This window comes from Caretta caretta, chromosome 1, assembly GCF_965140235.1.
Source record: "Caretta caretta isolate rCarCar2 chromosome 1, rCarCar1.hap1, whole genome shotgun sequence".
NCBI classification, from domain to species: Eukaryota; Metazoa; Chordata; order Testudines; family Cheloniidae; genus Caretta; species Caretta caretta.
Window position 1 is genome coordinate 63,737,454 of NC_134206.1, and position 14,414 is coordinate 63,751,867.

The following is a 14,414-nucleotide window of genomic DNA, read 5'->3' on the forward strand; positions in this document are numbered from 1 at the left end:
ATGAAGAAATTTTGATCTTCACACTCCCATCAAATTGGACATCACAGAAGACTATTGATCATCCAGCTGTACACCAAGACAAGGTGCTTTGTGCCAACCACCACACCTCTCGGTGGACTCATGCCTCTCAAGAACAGTTGTTGATTGTTCTACTTATTTGTTTTCAGTGAAGAGAAACATTGCGGAGGGTTATTGTCTTTTTGGCCTCAGCTCTGGCCAGCTGGCACTTTATTAATGTGACACTCAACCAGTGTTCCTGCAAAACATGAATCTGGCTGTGCCCTTACCCCAGGAACTGGAAAAGTTAGTACTTTATCCTTATATGATACTCTTCACATCTCAGAGAACTGTAGCAATGCCATGAAATAACCAGACAGTTGTGATTAGGATATAATAGTGTTTGTAGGCCCACCTTAGTTTGGACTGATGTTTTTAAAGGAACATTAAAATTTGTAGGAGATAGAGATAGTTACATGAAAAATAAATATATATCTGTTTTTCCTTGCAAGAGTTAACTCCTAGTTTATTAAAGGTCAATGTGCTGCACACTGTAGGGTTTGATAGCATGCCCTCCAGTCACCACAAAGAGGAGCCTCACAGCTGCAGTAGCCCCTAAACCTCCTGTTCTCCTCTCCCACCATTCCCCTATACAGGATTGTTTGATTCTGAGATGCAGTAGTGGTCCACCAGCTCCTTCCCCAAGTCCTCTACCCATTAGGTGCATGGAACACTTGAAGGCTCCCTTCATCCTCCCCATCTTGCCCTCAGCCCACCAAAACTAAAGCACTTTTTTCCCTGCCTTTAGGACCTTTTGCATGCATGGTGCAAGATTTAGCTGCAAGTGAATAATAAGCCATCAATTGTATAACATTTAAAATACATTAGAAATTGTGATTGCTAATAGAGACTCTCCTTTTCATTCTTTAATCTTCACATTTTGCACTAAAATATGCAGCACAGTGCATGCAGACCACTGAAATATGCACCCCAAGTACTGGTTGAATTAATCTATGTTAGCGGTAACATGTCCGAAGATATAAATTTACTGCAACCTCCCAGAAAAAAATGAAATTCTTGTAGCTTTTACTCAGCACAGCTCAGCCATGCCTCCACTGCTGCTACCACTACTGCAGCGGCTACGCTGCTATTTATACTCATGCTAGTTCGGTGAGAGCTAGTGTGGTTATGTGTACATGAGCAGGGGAAATCAAACCCTTAGCCCCTACTGTACACACAGCCTTAAAGAGGCCTAGTCTTCAGAGTCATGAAAACAAAAGTTTTAGAATTCAGAAACAATATCTAAGCCTCGTAATTGTAAATAGCAATCGTTCAAACCATGCGGGGGAAATGGGAGAAAAAAGTGAGGGGGGGGGAACTAAAATGAGAATTTTCATAGACTAATGGTTGATCAGCTGAGAGAAGCAGCAAAGCCTTAACCTCATCGCACATTGAGGAGGGAAGATTAATTTTAGGGGTCTTGAGTCTTGTGTTCCCAGTAGAGCTCGTTGGGAATTTTCAGGTGAAACAGTTTAATTGAAAAATGCCAATTCCTTGTAGTAAAATGTTTCACTAAATCTATTACAGATTTGACAAAACTTTCCCTGCAACACAGGCTGGTTTCCATTGGAAACCTGCTAGTGTTTCAGGCTTCTCAGCTCCGCAAGAAGCCTGCGAGTGGCTGGAGCCCAAGCTAGAGCCAAGACCCAGGGGTCTGGCAAGATCTCCACTCCGTGGCAGCATCCCTGGCAACCTCATTTGGAGCCAGGGGTCAGTCATTTAAGTAGTCCATGCCTCGGTATCCTCATCTGTAAAATGGGCTTGGTAGCTAATTCACCAGGGTGCTGTGATGGTATATTTATTAATGTTGTAAAGCACTTTGAGATCCTCAGACGGGCAACACTTTTGCACATAGTTTCATAGATTCATAGATATTAAGGTCAGAAGGGACCATTATAATCATCTAGTCTGACCTCCTGCACAATGCAGGCCACAGAATCTCACCCCCCCCCCCCATTCCTGCGATAAATCTCTCACCTATGTCTGAGCTATTGAAGTCCTCAAATCATGGTTTAAAGACTTCAAGGAGCAGAGAATCCTCCAGCAAGTGACCCGTGCCCCATGCTACAGAGGAAGGTGAAAAACCTCCAGGGCCTGTTCCAATCTGCCCTGGAGGAAAATTCCTTCCCGACCCCAAATATGGCAATCAGCTGAACCCTGAGCATATGGGCAAGATTCACCAGCTAGATACCAAGGAAAGAATTCTCTGTAGTAACTCAGATCCCATCCCATCTAACATCCCATCACAGGCCATTGGGCCTATTTACCATGAATATTTAAAGATCATTTAATTGCCAAAATCATATTATCTCATCATACCATCTCCTCCATAAACTTATCGAGTTTAATCTTAAAGCCAGATACATCTTTTGCCCCCACTACTTCCCTTGGAAGGCTATTCCAAAACTTCACTCCTCTGATGGTTAGAAACCTTTGTCTAATTTCAAGTCTAAACTTCCCAGTGAGCTTAAATAATTCCTCTCCCTCTCCGGTATTTATCTCTCTGATATATTTATAGAGAGCAATCATATCTCCCCTTACAATGCAATTCAAGGGAGTTACACTTAATTACTTTGGAGTAAATCCAAAGCAACATTAAGTTCAAAGTATTATTTATATGTCTGAAGGAAAAGGATCCTGGAAAGTTTTTTTTGTTTTGGTTTGGTTTTTTAATGGCAGTGTCTTTTCCTTCATCCCCTGAGATGTCCCCCTTTCCTCTTCTGTAGTTTGAAGGCAGATAAGTTGTAGTTGCTTACTCAGTTCTCCATAATTTTCAGGCAGTCTTGGAGCATTCTTTTTTCCTTCCTCTCATCAATTGTGCATAAGCGATTCTATAGTAAGTTATTCACCCTTTAAGTGGGTTAATACTTTTATTTTTATTCAGCTCATTTATTATTTCCATTAATTTGCTGCAGCTGTAAAATACTATACTGCTCAAGAAAGTTTAGCACAAAAAAAGCTTAGTTGCTCAAATTTACTTCTAGAGTTAGGTGTTTTTGAGACCTAATGACTGTTATATGATTGCAACTTGCACGTGCTTTACATCCAGAAAAGACGACCAGTTCAATCTTGTGTTCACATGAATCAACTCAGTTTGGAAACCAGATTGTTGAATTGGGGTAAAATTATAAAAAGCTCCCAAGTCCTTTCAAAAGTGAGTTAAGCTTTTAGAAGCTGAAGTCCCATTTTCAGTGAGACTTAGGGTCCTAAGAGCCTATAATACTTTTGAAAAGGAAAGTTAGGGTCTGGAGTCACTGAAGTGCTTTGGAAAATTTTATCCTTTGTCTGAAATATTTTTCAGTTAGTGTTGACAAGGGTAAAGGGGAGTTTTATTCTAAAACATTGCCTTGAAAAATGAGCCTTTCAATGACATTAAATGCCATATTTGTCATGAAGGTTGTGCAGAACATGGCTGCAATCTTTCGTATCTGATGAAAGGGAAGGTATTTAAATGACATCATTACTACATGTAGCTACTATACTTTCTTGTTCACTGATTGAAAGGGTAACATTTTCTATATTTTTCTTTTATGAGGATAATTGCTTATTCTGACCACATGAGGGTATCAGTGAGCTAAAAACACTAACGATTCTCATCTATTAAATATCCTTACATACAAATAGCATAAATTACATGGAGAAAATATTCAATGATGAATTACAGAATTTTCATGCATTTGGAATCACCATATTTCTGGGAGTCAGACCAGGTGGGGAGAACCCCAGATTCCTACAAATTTCACTCTGTGGGCTAAAACAAGGGACTCTGAAAGAGATGAAGACTGGGGATTTTAGAATTAGTCAGACTCTCTGAGTGGAGGCTGCACAGTCAATGTCTGGAATTCTCAGTTTTATGAGCTCCAGGTATTCCAGCTCTGACCCATCCGGATCCTCCCTGATTCTCAGTGATGGGAAGTCTCTGCCAAACATAGTGACTGTCACCACTCTGGCTCTATGGCCTCTCCCTCGCCTGGGTGATTGGCTCTAAAGGAGATGCGGGAATAGCAGATAGGTGCTGACCTCTGAAACAGGTCACTGACATATGTGGAGAATGAGACTAGAAAGCCAACAACCTAGAGACCCCGACACGTTCATGACTTCAAAACTCACTACTGGGTGAAAACAGCTCAGCTCCTCCCTCAATTCATTATCATTATCACTGAGACAGATATTGCAACCCCATGCAATGTCTTTGGGGACCATTGTATTAAATGTATGAGTGGTTTAGGTATGATTGTGTTCTGTTTCATTGACAAGGGATAACACAGCTCCTCCAGGATTAAGGCAAGTCACAAAGGCTAAACAATTCCAGAGAAGTTCCACCCTCAGGGTGGTTTGCATATCCTGGTTCATCCTGGGTTTTCCAGAGACTAGGAAACAAAGAAAGGCCTTATGATATAAAAAGATGAGCTTGAACTGACTTGTGGCCTTTTGATTCAACAAATGGTAGGGTTACCAATTTTCTGTTGCAGAAAACTGAACACCCTTGCCCCACCTCTGCACTGCCCCTTCCCAAGGCTCCACCCCTGCCCAACCCCTTCTCCAAGGCCCCGCCCCTGCTCACTCCATCCCTCCTCCCTTCATCACTCGCTCTTCCCCACCCTCGTTCACTCACTCATTTTCACCGGGTTGGGGTGCGGGAGGGGGTGAGGCCTCTGGGCTGCAAGAGGGGTCTCTGGGCTGGGGCTGAGGGGTTTTGACTGCAGGAGGGAGCTCAGGGCTGGGGGTTTAGGTGTGGGAGGGGGTGCGAGCTCTGGGAGGGAGATTGGGTGCGGGAGTGGGCTCAGGGCTGGGGTAGGGAGTTGGGGTGCGGGCTTTGGGTGGCGCTAACCTCAGGCAGCTCCCGGAAGTGGCTGCCATGTCCCTCCAGCTCCTAGGCGGAGGGTAGGCCAGGTTGCTCCATCCACAGGCACCACCCCCACAGCACCCATTGGCCACGGTTTCCGGACAATGGGAGCTGCTGAGCCGGTGGTCAGGGTGGTGCCAGTGCCTCAGGCAGGGGCAGCACACGGAGCCCCCTGGCCGCCCCTGCGCTTAGGAATCAGAGGGACATGCCGGCTGCTTCCAGGAACTACTTGGAGCTGGCAGCTGCAGTCAACCAGACTTTTAGCAGCCAGGGTCCCTTTTTGACTGGGCGTTCTGGTCGAAAACCGGATGCCTAGCAACCCTAGCAAATGGACATGCCTTTCTGTCCAAGGGGAGGCCCCAACCCTTGCTGAAGGGTTGGAAGGGACGTTGGTCTGTCAGACTGTCCATGTGGAAGATGGGTGATTTCTGGTATGTTTAGAGGGTGAATTTAAATCTGTTTGTTGTTTTTTATGTTTTGTCTGTAAAGCTTTTTGTCCTATGAATTAATGTGCTTGCTTGGAAGAGCTGTGTGGCCTCTTGTAAAAACATTGTCATAGTCCTCTGAGAGAGTGCCTCTTTTCAGAAAGGAGTCGGTCAAAGGGTCCCAATCCAGACACAGGTGATGGCTGGAAACCTGAGACCTGACTGGCACTCCTGGAGTGGATCACAGAACTGGGGAATACAGATGTGGTTACTCTGAAACAGTGACATCATCATCAAGGCTGCCAGCTGAAATCAGAGTCTCGTTGTAGGCACTGTAGAAACGCGTAATGAAAGACAGTCCCTGCCCTGAAGATTTTACAAACTAATTAGAGAAGACAGACAAAGGGTAAGTGGGAACAATAATCTCAGCTTTCTCCTAGAGCAGGTAGATACAGTACACAGTGCCTCTTTCTTTCCCCTAGAAATGTGGGAGACCGTAGCTCGCAAAAATAATCTGTTGCCCAAACAAATCATCCTTCAGTGCTATTGCTCAAAGTGTCTGCACCAGTGAGTGCTGTGGCCTTAGAGGTTAGAGCTCACAACACGAGTGATGACACTGTTATCGAACAAATAATAGTTCTGCCATTATTAAACTTACTCTGTAATCACTGTAAAGACACAAGGTATCAAAATGTTAGATCACTTAATATGTTATAGTAATACTAGACGTAGGTGGCTCACCTGTAAAACAAAGCCAGCAGTTCAGTCTCTTCCACAAAGCTGATATTTCAGATCTGTACTTTCTAAGGGAAAATTTGACATTTGGTCTAGCTTGCAGGCCCCAAGGCTGTGGAAAATTATCATCTTTCTGCTTTCATATGCAGTTCCTTTCAAGTTTTCTTCTGCAAGTAAAATCTCCCCCTTGTTTGCAAATCAGAAACTTTGGCTTCCCTTCAGCTCTGTTCACATTATTGATTCTCTGGGCTAATTTAAAAGAAACTGGTTTCAGAGGAACAGCCGTGTTAGTCTGTATTCGCAAAAAGAAAAGGAGTACTTGTGGCACCTTAGAGACTAACCAATTTATTTGAGCATGAGCTTTCGTGAGCCACAGCTCACTTCATCAGATGTGTACCGTGGAAACTGCAGCAGACTTTATATACACACAGAGAATATGAAACAAATATTCTCTGTGTGTATATAAAGTCTGCTGCAGTTTCCATGGTACACATCTGATGAAGTGAGCTGTGGCTCACGAAAGCTCATGCTCAAATAAATTGGTTAGTCTCTAAGGTGCCACAAGTACTCCTTTTCTTTTTTAAAAGAAACTGTATTCTTTGGTCTCCAAGTTAGTACATGAGATGCTAATTTTTCAAACAAATCAGTCCTCATTTCAACTTGGTGTATAAAAATGGTCAATCATCGTTCTTGAATCTGGTTAAATATTTCACTCTGAAAGCCTGAATTCAAAGCAATGAAGGAATTTTTTTTAGAGTGCTGGGAGAGCTCTCTCCCAGCACTGCACCAAGACTACACAAACCATGTTGCCAGTGTAGATTAGCCCTCAGGTACATCTGCTGTCTACAGGTTATATCTCTGCTACAAAACATATGATGTCAAAATAATACAAGAGGAGGATGGAATTTTGTACCTAGGAGAACAAGATGCAGAACACTAATATGATTGTCCTTCCTGCAGGAAACCAAAGTGCCTAAATTAGAATAGCAAAATGTCCAGGACATTGTTGTATTACCGACGATTTGGACATGGAGCATTAATAATGAAATCGTGTATATGTAAATCTGAGTGGCAAACAGACAGTGATTTGGGTTAAAGACTAATAAAAGGTTATCTAGTGAAGCAATAGTTCATATGCAAGATTTAAAGAAATAAATAAGAAATGTAATACTAATAAACTTTTTTATACTAATCTGTATTCACTGGATTCCTGCTGGCTAGAAGTGGTATTTCTTAAATAGGAAAAAATCCATATTGTTGCCCAGGGTAGATTGGTAATGTTAGTGTTGTGGAGCTACAGAACCTGTCTTTGGCTTTCTGAACAGCCTCTTTGTTCAGAGGTGTCTGAAGAATGTCAGTTCAGTTCAACTTTTCTCTTGCCCAGATTTCTTTTCTTTTCTTTTCTTTTCTTTTCTGTGAAAACACCGGCATTCAAAAAACATGTTCTTGCCTTTCCTGCTCCTGTAAATTGTTTACTCAACTTCTAAGGTTTTGTAGGAGCAATTCAAGGTGCTAAGGTTGAGCAAAGTTGATGAAAAACGGTTAGCAAAAATTGTTCAGAAGTTTCTGTCCGTTGGTTTTGCATGATTTCATGCCCCCTGAAATGTTTAATTTTTGTGATATATTGGTGGACTGAGAATTGTTAGAAGGGAATCATCCAGGAACTTGACATGCCACATTCATATGAAAATTCACCTTTGTGAATTTGGAAAAAGAAGAGAAGGTGAGAAGGTGGTGCCAATCACATCCACATGGTCTAGTGGTTTAAACACATTCCTGGAAGCCATTGATTCTATTCCCATCCATGTCACACTTATATAGTACTTTCCAAACATTTAGCAGCTAGATATTATTCCTCATATTTTACAGATTGAAATACAGAGGTTCAGAGAAGATACATGATATGGTCGAAGTCATACAACTACAAATGATCAGAAAACTGGTCACTTGACTTCCATTCCTATACCTAAATCTCTAAACCAGAATGCTTCACAGGCAAGTCAATTAACCCTCACTCTGTCTTGGTTTCAGAATTGGTAAAGTAGGGGCAGTGGTATTTACCAAAGCATAAAATATACAGAGTTTTGAGTGTCTATAGGCAGAAAAAGAGAGAGGTCAGAAATACTATTCCTCATTTTACAGATTCAGAAACGCATGGTAAATTAGGCATTAGAGTCATGGAATAAAATCCTGGTGGGATAGAAGTGAATGGCAAAATTCCTATTCACTTTAATAGGGCTGGGCTTTTACCCAGGAAATGTAGTTTCTACATCTACTTGACCTGGGGCATGTTACTTAACAGAATCTCCGTGTATACAGGTAATAATGTGTTTACTAAATTAATGTTTGTTGTAAGGGTAAGATAGTATTAAGACCAGAGTTGGGATAGCACTTGAGGACTTTTTGATTCCATCTGTAGCTTCTATGAACTTTGTCTCCATTTTACCTCCTTATCCTTAAAGTAGCTTTTTTCAAACTGGTAAGGGTAAATGTTTTAAGCAAAAGTGTCTTTTAGATATTTTCACAATCTTCAGATAGTGAAAAACATTTTGCATGAAGTATTATCAAATCATTTTGAAATTTTGCAAAAATGCCTCAATTTTACAGGCATTACACAACATCCAAACCAGGCAAATTTCAACAACCACCACCACCAAAACCATTCTGACTATTTCACCCATCGCTAATGCTAATACTATAATGATGGTTAGTAGCTTTAGGGGCAGCATTGAAAGCACACAAAATAACACATACATTATTGTTTTCTTGATAACTATGGACATTGTTACTCCTTTCTATGTGAAAATGACCCTTTCCTGTGGGCTCAAGTCAGCACTATTGACATCAGTAGAAGTTTTCCCATTAACTTTAATGAAAGCAGGATAAAATCCCATAGCTATAGCAATAAGAGCAGCGAGGGGTTTTTTTTGCCTGAGTCCCTCTCCTGTCCAACAGTTTTCTACTCACATGCTGATTATAAAACATTTTCTTCATATCTTCACCAGAAACTGTTTTACATTAAAGAGAGAGAGCAGCACAGAACACTGTTTCGTACTTAAATAGCAACATGCAGATTTGCCTTTTGATATCAATTTAGTCTGAGTAAGAATTTCAGTGCATTCTTGAATATGTATTCACTATAGTGTTGATATAGAGAGTGTTCTGGGAAAAGATGTTCTTATGAACTATTAAATGTAGCCTAGGGCAACATTTTTATAAATCCTTTTTGCAGTTTAAACAGTTTAGGTCCCGGAAAATCCATAGTCTTGTACACAAACACTGAAGGAGACACTTCATCCTATGGGAAACGTAATCCTTCATCCTTTGAGTCATCTTGGTTTTGATCATTTATTATTTCTTTCATCTCAAGAATATTCACCTCCCAAATTGATGTATGGGGAAAAGTCCCTTAATAAATTACTGATATTCAGGTACAATATGGATTTTATTAATTTTTCAATACTGAAACATTACATTTTATAGAAAAGGAAACCTTCTTTGACTATGATTATAAATTGTCCCATTTACTTGTACTGTATGTTAATAAAAGGGCAAAACATTGGGCTAGTTCAGGGATTGGCAACCTTTGGCTCATGGCATGCCAGAGTAAGCCCCCTGGCAGGTCGGGCCAGTTTGTTTACTAAAAGTGGTGGATCAGTTGCAAGGTAGTTCTTACTGCTGCTTGAAAAGAAATAAAGTGCATTCTCCTTCCTAACACTTAGTTTCCTAGAACTGTCTTGACCACAAAGTAGGAATCCTGCTAAGGTGCAAAGAGAAGGTTCATTTTACCCTTCTCTCTCTCCTAGCACAGTTGTACACCACAGAGAAAGAACTAGCCCAGGGATCGTCAACCTTTGGCCCACAGCCCGCCAGGGTAAGCCCCCTAGCAGGTTGGGCCAGTTTGTTTACCTGCTGCGTCCGCAGGTTCAGCCAATCGCAGCTCCCACTGGCCGCGGTTCGCTGCTCCAGGCCAATGGGGGCTGCAGGAAGTGGCACGGGCCGAGGGATGTGGGGCTTACCATGGCGGGCTGCGGGCCAAAGGTTGACAATCTCTGGGCTAGTTATTTCCCTGCGGTTTACAACTGTGCTAGGAGAGAGAGAAGGGTAAAATGAGCCTTCTCTTTGCACCTTAGCAGGATTCCTACTTTGTGGTCAAGACAGTTCTAAGAAACTAAGGGTATGTCTGCACTACGAAATTAGGTCGAATTTATAGAAGTCGGTTTTGTAGAAAGCGTTTTTATACAGTTGATTGTGTCCTGCAGCCCCCATTGGCCTGGAGCAGCTAGATATTATTCCTCATATTTTACAGATTGAAATACAGAGGTTCAGAGAAGATACATGATATGGTCGAAGTCATACAACTACAAATGATCAGAAAACTGGTCACTTGACTTCCATTCCTATACTTAAATCTCTAAACCAGAATGCTTCACAGGCAAGTCAATTAACCCTCACTCTGTCTTGGTTTCAGAATTGGTAAAGTAGGGGCAGTGGTATTTACCAAAGCATAAAATATACAGAGTTTCGGCCCGTGCCACTTCCTGCAGCCCCCATTGGCCTGGAGCAGCGAACCGCGGCCAGTGGGAGCTGCGATTGGCTGAACCTGCGGACGCAGCAGGTAAACAAACTGGCCCAACCTGCTAGGTGGCTTACCCTGGCGGGCTGTGGGCCAAAGGTTGACGATCCCTGGGCTAGTTCTTTCTCTGTGGTGTACAACTGTGCTAGGAGAGAGAGAAGGGTAAAATGAGCCTTCTCTTTGCACCTTAGCAGGATTCCTACTTTGTGGTCAAGACAGTTCTAGGAAACTAAGTGTTAGGAAGGAGAATGCACTTTATTTCTTTTCAAGCAGCAGTAAGAACTACCTTGCAATTGATCCACCACTTTTAGTAAACAAACTGGCCCGACCTGCCAGGGGGCTTACTCTGGCATGCCATGAGCCAAAGGTTGCCAATCCCTTTTAAGTTTCGTCTCATGGCGATTCAGTCCTACCGGCAGTGCACTCTCTTTTAATCTCCAGCCAGCAGAAGATGATGGCTAGTCGTCATACTGCACTATTTTCTGCCAAGCACCCAGGAGATGATGACGGCTAGCGGTCGTACTGCACAGTCTGCTGCCAGCAAGATGTATAAAGATAGATGAAGTGGCTCAAAACAAGAAATAGACCAGATTTGTTTTGTATTCATTTTCTCCTCCTTCCCTCTGTGAAATCAACGGCCTGCCAAACCCAGTTTTGAGTTCTATCCTTGACGTTTTGAGTTCTATCCTTGAGGGGCCATTCAGTTTCTCTCAAAGCCACCCCCTTTGTTGATTTTAATTCCCTGTAAGCCATGTCGTCAGTTGCCCCTCCCTCCGTCAGGACAACGGCAGACAATCGTTCCGTGCCTTTTTTCTGTGCAGACGCCAGACCACGGCAAGCATGGAGCCCGCTCAGATCACTTTGGCAGTTAGGAGCACATTAAACACCACGCGCATTATCCAGCAGTATATGCAGCACCGGAACCTGGCAAAGCGATACCGGGCGAGTAGGCGACGTCAGCGCGGTAATGTGAGTGATGAGGACATGGACACAGACTTCTCTCAAAGCAGGGGCCCTGGCGATGTGGGCATCATGGTGCTAATGGACCAGGTTCATGCAGTGGAACACCGATTCTGGGCTCGGGAAACAAGCACAGACTGGTGGGACCGCATAGTGTTGCAGGTCTGGGATGATTCCCAGTGGTTGCGAAACTTTCGCATGCGTAAGGGCACTTTTATGGAACTTTGTGACTTGCTTTCCCCTGCCCTGAGGCGCAAGAATACCAAGATGAGAGCAGCCCTCACAGTTGAGAAGCGAGTGGCAATAGCCCTGTGGAAGCTTGCAACACCAGACAGCTACCGGTCAGTCGGCAATCAATTTGGAGTGGGCAAATCTACTGTGGGGGCTGCTGTGATGCAAGTAGCCAACGCAATCAAAGATCTGCTGATATCAAGGGTATTGACCCTGGGAAATGTGCAGGTCATAGTGGATGGCTTTGCTGCAATGGGATTCCCTAACTGTGGTGGGGCCATAGACGGAACCCATATCCCTATCTTGGCACCGGAGCACCAAGCCGGCGAGTACGTAAACAGCAAGGGGTACTTTTCAATAGTGCTGCAAGCACTGGTGGATCACAAGGGACGTTTCACCAACATCAACGTGAGATGGCCGGGAAAGATACATGACGCTCGCATCTTCAGGAACTCTGATCTGTTTCAAAAGCTGCAAGAAGGGACTTTATTCCCAGACCAGAAAATAACCGTTGGGGATGTTGAAATGCCTATATGTATCCTTGGGGACCCAGCCTACCCCTGAATGCCCTGGCTCATGAAGCCGTACACAGGCAGCCTGGACAGTAGTCAGGAGCTGTTCAACTACAGGCTGAGCAAGTGCAGAATGGTGGTAAAATGTGCATTTGGACGTTTAAAAGCGCGCTGGTACAGTTTACTGACTCGGTTAGACCTCAGCGAAACCAATATTACTGCTTGCTGTGTGCTCCATAATATCTGTGAGAGTAAGGGGGAGACGTTTATGGCGGGGTGGGAGGTTGAGGCAAATCGCCTGGCTGCTGGTTTCACACAGCCAGACACCAGGGCGGTTAGAAGAGCACAGGAGGGTGCGGTGCGCATCAGAGAAGCTTTGAAAACCAGTTTCATGACTGGACAGGCTATGGTGTGAAAGTTCTGTTTGCTTCTCCATGATGAAACCCACCGCCCCTTGGTTCACTCTACTTCCCTGTAAACTAACCACCCTCCCCTCTTCCCTTCGATCACCACTGTCAGAGGCAATAAAGTCATTATTGCTTCACATTCATGCATTCTTTATTCATTCATCACACAAATAGGGGGATAACTACCAAGGTAGCCCAGGAGGGGTGGTGGAGGAGAGAAGCACCAGGAGGGGTGGTGGAGGAGGGAAGGACAAGGCCACACAGCACTTTAAAAGTTTAAAACTTTAAAACTTATTGAATGCCAGCCTTCTATTGCTTGGGCAAGCCTCTAGGGTGGAGTGGCCGGGTGGCCAGAGCGCCCCCCCGCACCGTGTTCTTGGGCATCTGGGTGAGGCGGCTATGGAACTTGGGGAGGAGGGCGGTTGGTTACACAGGGGTTGTAGCAGCGGTCTGTGCTCCTGCTGCCTTTCCTGCAGCTCAACCATACGCTGGAGCATATTGGTTTGATCATCCAGCAGCCTCAGCATTGAATCCTGCCTCCTCTCATCACGCTGCTGCCACATTTGAGCTTCAGCCCTCTCTTCAGCCCGCCACTTACTCTCTTCAGCCCACCACCTCTCCTCCCGGTCATATTGTGCTTTCCGGCACTCTGACATTGTCTGCCTCCACGCAGTCGTCTGTGCTATGTCAATGTGGGAGGACACCATGAGCTCAGAGAACATTTTATCACGAGTGCGTTTTGTTCGCCTTCTAATCTTCACTAGCCTCTGGGAAGGAGAAGATCCTGTGATCATTGAAACACATGCAGCTGGTGGAGAAAAAAAAAGAGGCAGTGGTATTTAAAAAGACACATTTTCTAGAACAATGGCTACACTCTTTCACGGTAAACCTTGCTATTAACATTACATACACAGCACATGTGTTTTCGTTCCAAGGTCGCATTTTGCCTCCCCCCACCATGTGGCTAGCCCCTCACCCCCCCGCCCCCCGGCTAACACCGGGGAACATTTCTCTTCAGCCACAGGCAAACAGCCCAGCACCTCTGTATGTCCCCTTAAGAAAAGCACCCTATTTCAACCAGGTGACCATGAATGATACCACTCTCCTGAGGATAACACAGAGAGATAAAGAAAGGATGTTGTTTGAATGCCAGCAAACATACACTGCAATGCTTTGTTCTACAATGATTCCCGAGTACGTGCTATTGGCCTGGTGCGGTAAAGTGTCCTACCATGGTGGGTGGAATAAGGCTGCCCTCCCCAGAAACCTTTTGCATCGCTTTCAGAGTACATCCAGGAGAGCTGCAAATGCCAGGGCAAATTAATCATTAAACATGCTTGCTTTTAAACCATGTATAGTATTTTAAAAGGTACATTCACCAGAGGTCCCTTCTCCGCCTGGCGGGTCCGGGAGGAAGCCTTGGGTGGGTCCAGGGGGTACTGGCTCCAGGTCCAGGGTGAGAAACAGTTCCTGGCTGTCGGGAAAACCAGTTTCTCCGCTTGCTTGCTGTGAGCTATCTACAACTTCATCATCATCATCTTTCTCGTCCCCAAAACCTGCTTCTGTGTTGCCTCCATCTCCATTGAAGGAGTCAAACAACATGGCTGGGGTAGTGATGGCTGAACCCCCTAAAATGGCATGCAGCTCATCACAGAAGCGGCATGT

At 44.1% G+C, this 14,414-nt stretch overlaps 1 protein-coding gene across 3 annotated transcripts in view; it reads left to right on the forward strand.

The window, feature by feature from the left end:
• Positions 1-14,414, forward strand: part of VWA8 (von Willebrand factor A domain containing 8) — a 287,936-nt gene that overhangs the window by 222,317 nt on the left and 51,205 nt on the right. Inside the window, exon 38 of one of the 3 annotated variants that reach the window (XR_007356839.2) lies at positions 5,489-5,734. The exons of the other annotated variants lie outside the window; for them this stretch is intronic. The gene's annotated coding sequence lies outside the window, so the exon portion shown is untranslated. The remainder of the gene's footprint in view (positions 1-5,488; positions 5,735-14,414) is intronic. 3 annotated transcript variants of the gene reach the window in all.